The sequence below is a fragment of the Macaca mulatta genome, chromosome 9 (genome assembly GCF_049350105.2).
Source record: "Macaca mulatta isolate MMU2019108-1 chromosome 9, T2T-MMU8v2.0, whole genome shotgun sequence".
Lineage (NCBI taxonomy): Eukaryota > Metazoa > Chordata > Mammalia > Primates > Cercopithecidae > Macaca > Macaca mulatta.
In genome coordinates, this window is record NC_133414.1 from 101,344,313 (window position 1) to 101,351,592 (window position 7,280).

Consider the following 7,280-nt stretch of genomic DNA (forward strand, 5'->3'; position numbering starts at 1 on the left):
CTCACATCCAGGTCACACTGATGCAAGAGGTAGGTTTCCATGGTCTTGGGCAGCTCTGCCCCTGTGGCTTTGCAGGGACAACCCTTCCTCCTGGCTGCTTTTACAGGCTGGTGTTGAGTGTCTGCAGCTTTCCCAGGTGCACAGAGCAAGCTGTCAGTGGATCTACCATTCTGGGGTCTGGAGGACAGTGGTCCTCTTCTCACAGCTCCACTAGGCAGTGCCCTAGTGGGGACTCTGTGTGGGGCCTCCAATCCCACATTTCCCTTCTGCACTGCCCTAGCCCAGGTTCTCATTAAGGGCCACACCCCTGCAGCAAACTTCTGCCTGGACATCCAGGCATTTCCATACACTCTCTGAAATACAGGTGGAGGTTCTCAAACCTCAATTCTTGACTTCTGTGCACCCACAGGCTCAACACTACATGGAAACTGCCAAGGCTTAGGGATTGTACCCTCTGAAGTCATGGGCTGAGCTGTACTTTAACCCCTTTTAGCCATGGCTAGAGCGGCTGGGACACAAGTCCCTAGGCTGCACATAGCAGGGAGGACCTGAGCCAACCCAGGAAACTATTCATCCTCCTAGGCCTCCGGGCCTGTGATGAGAGGGGCTACCTCAAAGGTCTCTGACATGCCCTGGAGACATTTTCCCCATTGTCTTGGCAATTAACATCTGGCTCCTCGTTACTTATGCAAATGTCTGCAGCCAGCTTGAATTTCTCCTCAGAAAATGGGTTTTTCTTTTCTATCATGGTGTCAGGCTGCAAATTTTCTGAACTTGTATGTTTTGTTTCCCTTTTAAAACTAAATTCTTTTAACAGCACCCAAGTCACCATCTCAATGTTTTACTGCTTAGAAATTTCTTCCCCCAGATACCCTAAATCATCTCCCTCAAGTTCAAAGTTTCACAAATCTCTAGGGCAGAGACAAAATGCCCCCAGTATCTTTGCTAAAACAGAGCAAGAGTCACCTTTACTAGAGTTCCCAACATGTTCCTCCTCTCCATCTGAGACCATCTCAGCCTGAATTTCATTGTCCATATCATTATCAGCATTTTGGTCAAAGTCATTCAACAGTTCTCTAAGAAGTTCCAAACTTTCCCACGTCTTCCTGTCTTCTTCTGAGCCCTCCAAACAAACTGTTCCAACCTCTGCCTGTTACCCAGTTCCAAAGCCACTTCCACATTTTCAGGTATCTTTACAATAGCACCCCACTCTACTGGAATCAATTTACTGTGTCAGTCAGTTCTTGTTTTTTGTTTTTTGTTTTTTGTTTTGAGATGGAGTCTTGCTCTGTCACCCAGGCTGGTGTGCAGTGGCGTGATCTTGGCTCACTGCAGTCAGTTCTTATGCTACTAATAAAAACATACCCAAGACTAGGCAATTTATAAAGGAAAGAGATTTAATTGACTCACAGTTCCACATGGCTGGGGTAGCCTCACAATCATGGCAGAAGGCAAAAGTCATGTCTTACATGGCAGCAGACATGAGAAGATATGAGAACAAAGTGAAAGGGGTTTCCCCTTATAAACTCATCGGATCTCATGAGACCTAGTCACTACCATGAGAAAGGTATGGGGAAAACTGCCCCCAGGATTTAATTATCTCCCACTGGGTCCCTCCCACAACATGTGGGCATTATGGGAACTACAATTCAAGATAATGATTTGGGTGGAGACACAGCCAAACCATATCAGAAGGCTACCACGATAGTCCAAGTGAGAGTTAATAATGACTTGGACTAGGATGGTGATAGCAGTGAAAGTGGAGAAAAATAGCCAACTCTAGGTATGTTTATAACGTCAAACCAACAGGACTTGCTGGTGGATTGAATACAGGTATGAGAGGGACAGTAGCATCAAGTATGGCACTAATGGAGTTGCCATGAATTTGAATGGACAAAGTACCAGGAAGAGCAACTTGAGAGGGAAATGAGGAGTTTGTTCTAGATTTGTTGGTTTTGAGATGCCTGTTAGAGACCTGTATCAACTCAGGCCACATCAGGAAGAAGAAGCCACTCTAGGCATTGCAAACAGAGGACATGGTTACACAGGTGACGGCATTGCTGAGAAGACAACCAGGGTTCGGGTGGCACCACAGAAATTATTAACAACAGTGGGAAGAGCTGGAGTATCATTGGATGAAGGAAGTATCATACCATAGACCAGAAGTTGAGCAGCAGCCTCCGTCAGAGACACTACCCCTTGCCAAGAAAGAAAGGAGCTAGAAATAGCTGGACCTTCCCTTCCTTCTTCCTTCAGTCTTCCACAAGTCCCTTCTGAGGATCCTAGACAGGCTAAAGCTGGCTGACACAAGAGCCTGCAGAGGTCAGACCACTCCACCCTCCACAAGACAGAGCAGAGCAGGGGTAGGACAGGGAATGGATTTGGAGACAAAAAGGAGAAGATTGGCAAAATATCCACATAGAGATGTTGAGTAGGGACTAGGAAATATAGATGCTGTATTCAAGCTCCAGGCTAGAGATATGATTTGTGACTAATCATATTAGAAACAGTATTTAAAGACATGAGGCTGGATGAGATCCCCTGTAAAGTAAGCATAAGTAGCAAAGAACACACATAGAGATTCAGAAGACATAAAAGCTGAGAAGACAATGAGGTTGGAGGAGAACTGAGTGTGTTGTACTTGACATGAAGTGAAGAAAGAAATTTCATGAAAGAGGAAATGATCAGCCCAGGCAAGTGCCAATGATAGCTTAAGTGAAGTGAGTACTGAGAAATGAGCAACAGATTGAGCAGCATTTCTGTGTGTCAGACATTGGGCAATATAGTTAACCTTTCTAAGCCTCAGTTTCTTCACTTGTAAAATGGGGATATAAAGGTAGTTTTGAGGATTGAATGAAACACTCTATGTAGAGGGCTTAGCACAATTTCGCAAAAGTAAAAAGTGATGCAGCCCAAAATACAACCCAGGCAAACTGAATCCAGGTTTTCATCTGTGAGTGAATGAATGAAAATATAACCACAAAGTTCCTTCACCCAGGTAGGGGAAGATTTCTCCTACTTCCTGCTTTGGGCCATTGTGATCCACAATGACTGGTGGATGACGCATACCTTTTCCATGTTAAACTTAATGAAAGAGAAAAGGAGACTCTACAGAAGAAAATGACATTGATTCAGGTTTGCAATGGGAATAAGTGTACCATATTATACTATGTGCATATTTAAAGAGGTTAAGACAAGGGGAAGTTTTTAAAGGCAAAATGAGAAAGAACAAATAAGTTGTTTTGAATCAATTGTCCTTGGCTACAAGGATCAATAACAAGGGTGGCATTGGTCCAAGGTCTGACAGACAGTTGCTGAATAGACGTCCTTGCGGAAGTATTTTCTGTGCAAGGCTGCATTTTTGGCAGTCTTTTGTGATAGTTCTGATTTTCAGGCATGTGTGTGAGAACACTCGCTTTATGACCTTCCATGGGTCCATTTGCCAGTTCTTTAATATAAAGGACTTCATTTTGATTTTGACAATTTTCACAACTATAAAAAGAAAGTTTTACAGAAAACAGGAGGTAGCAGTGGTGTGTGTGTGTGTCCATATATGCACATGTGTGTTTGGGATGGTCACTTTATATAATAAGCCAGACTGGTGAATTAAAGACAGAAACAATACTAATAGCAGTTCTGCTTCCAGCAAAGATAGAGTAACAATGACCTGATTTACTCTCCTACTTTAAACAGCTAAGGTGGAAAAAATATGAAACAATAGTTTCAGATGTTGGACAACAAATAGTGCAAAAGAAAGAACAATCCTTGAGAAGAGGAAAACAAGTGAAATGATCCCTGCACTGCCTCAGATAATTGCCTGGAGAGGTTTTCCAGGCTGTACTTTAGGGAGGCCAAATCCAAGCAAAATCCAGCCGTTGATCTGAATAGAGGAGAAACATGAGAATTCAGAAGGCATTCTCATCTGGCAGTAGGAATTCTCATAAGGCAGCAGAGTTGCAGAGCAGAGTACTGGAGCAGAGAGAGCTGAAGAGAGGGAGGCTGTGGCAAGCTGCAGATGGGTTCCTTCAGGTCTTTAACTAACAGTTTGCATGTGAAGAGACTATGCTAGATCATAGTTTACCGGAAGGAACCACCTGCAAACAGTAAGATCCCCAAGGCTCACACAGAACTTGGAATGGTTTCAGTTACAATCAGCCAGAGTGGGAAAACATTGTAATACACAACGCACTCAATAAAAAATTCTTAACACTATTGTCTCAGTATTGGAGCAAGATCAGCCCTAAATTAAGGCTGCCTTTTAAAAATAAGAATACTGAATAAGAATAAGAATACTGAATACTGGGAAGTAGACCCCCAACTGATTTTTATCAATGTTCCATGACAATTCAATGGGGAAAGAATAATCTTTTTAACAATGGTGCTAGAACACTTAAATAGCTATATGCAAAACAATGAACCTAGACCCTTAAGTCATAGAAAAATTAACTCAAAATGGACTGTACACATACATTTGAAAGTTAAAACTACAGGAGTTCCCGGAAAGAAAATAAGAAAATCTTAAGGAATTTGTGTTTTGTCAAAGATTGTTTAAACACAACACAAAGAGCACAACCTATAAAAGAAAAAATATCAACAAATTGGACCCCTTCAAAGTAAAATAACTTTTTTCTCTAAAAAAAGACACATTATAACCATGATGAGATACCACTTCATACCCACTAGGATGGCTATAAGAAAAAATACAGGTAATAACAAGTGTTGATGAGGATGTGGAGAACTGTGAACCCTTGCACACTGCTACTGGAAATGTGAAATGGTGTGGCCACTTTGGAAAACAGTCTGTCTGGAAGTTCCGCGAAAGGGTAAACATAGAGTTATCATATGACCCATCAACTGCACTTTTAAGTATATACCCAATAGAAATAAGAACTGATGTTTACATAAAAACTTGTACATGAATGTTCGTAGGAGCATCGCTCAGAATAGCCAAAAATTGGAAACAACTGTATGTTCATCAACTGATGAATAAATGAATAAATAAAATTTGATATGTTCATACAATGGAATATTCTTCCATAATTTAAAAATGAAGTACTTATACAAACTACAACATGGATGAATCTTGAAAACATTATGTCAGATTTAAAAAGCCACTCACAAAAGACCATTCCACTTGCATGAAATGTCCAGAATAGTCAAATCTCTGCAGACAGAAAGTAGGTTAGCAGTTGCCTAGGGATGATGGTGGGTTGATGGCTAAAAGATGGGGAGGAGAGGGTGTTAGGGTAATGAAAATGTTTTAAAGTTAATTGTGATGTTAGTTGCACAGCTCTGCAAATATATTGAATGCCATTTTTCCCTTTAAATGGTGAATTGAATGGTATGCTGATTGTATCTCAGTAAGTATTTTTTAACTTTATAAAATGATTTGGTCTGCTTCTTAAAAACTAAAACTCCAATCAAAAATGAGCAAAATATTTGGACAGACATTTCATTAAAGAAGATATATGGATGATGAATAAACATGTGAAAAGATGCTCAACACTGTTAATCATTAGGAAAATGCAAATGAAAGCCACGATGAGATAACACTATTCTACCCACCAGGATGGCTAAAATTAAAAAGTGTTGGCAAGGATGTGAAGCAACCAGGAATCTCTTTCATTGCCGATGGGAATGTAAAATGGGACAATCACTTTAGATAAAAGATTATAAGTAAATCTATCATATGACCCAGCTATTCTACTCTTAAGTATTTACTCAAGAGAAATGAAAGTGTTTGTGCACAAATGATCATAGCAGCTTTATTTGTAATAGCCATAAACTGGAAACAACACAAATGCCCATCAACAGGTAAATGGATAAACAAATTGTTGTGTATCTATACAATGGAATATTACTCTGCAATAAAAGAATTGTGATCTTCTGATGCACACAGCGACATGAATGACTCAAAATAATTATGCTAAGAGAAAGAAGACAGACAAAAGCAGTACATGTCTCATTTCATTTTCATAAAAATATAGAAATTGTAAATTAATCTACAGTGGTAGAAAATTAATGGTTTCCTGGAGAGGGGATATTTTTCTTTGGAGAGGAGAGGAGGCTGGATGACAGAGAGGCATGGGGAAACTTGGAGGAAATAAATATATTTGCTGTCTTCACTGTTGTGATGGTTTCACAGGTATATACACATATGAAAACTCATCAAAATGTACAATTTAAATATGTGCCGTTTAATCTTCATCTGTCATACTTGGATAAGCCTATTTTAAAAAATACTAATAGTCACTATTTATTGAGCCCTCGCTAGATGACAGATAGAATCCTAATACTTTACATTCATTATCTTGTTGAATCAGTAACCACCCAACAGAGGTGTTTTCCCTTTCTTCAGGTGATGATATAGAGACTCAAGCCATGAGATGATATTTAAACTCAAGTAGCTTAACCCCAAAGATCCAGCTCTTCTTCACTATCAAGAATTTAACCCATTTTCATTCAGCAGTTCTTTGAGCGACAGGCCACTCTCCAGAGGGTTGGAGATTCAGAGCTGAACAAGGATACCTGGCTCCTACCCTCAGTGCCTAGTGGAGGAAGCAAGAAGATGGGGAACCTGAGGCTCAAAACAGGAAGGCCCAGCTCACCTGGCTTGTGGATGAGAGGTTGGGTAGCTGCGGAGATTGGCTGAGCCAATTAGAACTGAATGTTGTCTCACCCTTCATTGCCAGCAGGGGGCAGAAGTTCCCCAGGAAGACCGAGTCTGGACCTATGCAGGCTTGGGCCTCCTCCTGGGAGGTGCCGACACATTTTGGTACTGGGGCCTCAGAGTCTCACAGGCCTTTGGCTATGTTTTCCCCACCTTCACACACATTTCAGTACTTAGTAATTCAAGGTCCTCCATCTCCATATGTTCAGTAAAGGGAAAGAGGCTTTACAGAGCACATACAGGGCAGACTGCCCTGCCTCCCAAAGGGAGGCAATTTAAACATGTCCCACTGTGTTTTGTTTCCTTTGGAAGCGCTGATAAAAGGTTTACTAACATGCACTTAAAGATGGAGTTCAGGTATCCAGGACACTCCAGGCTTTGACCCGCGATGGTGAGCAAGGGTTCCTCTTCCTTTTCCTATGCTGGGCTTCTCAGTCAGTTTCATGACAAAAGGTGAAAGGTAGCTAATAGTGACACATTCCAGCACCAGAAGAATTTCTAGAAATTATTGTCTAAGGGTCTTTAATTTCCAGCCCATAGTTGCCTTTGATTCCTATTAACAACATGTATGGACACCTACTAAAGAACTAGCCTGGAGCTGAGGACACAG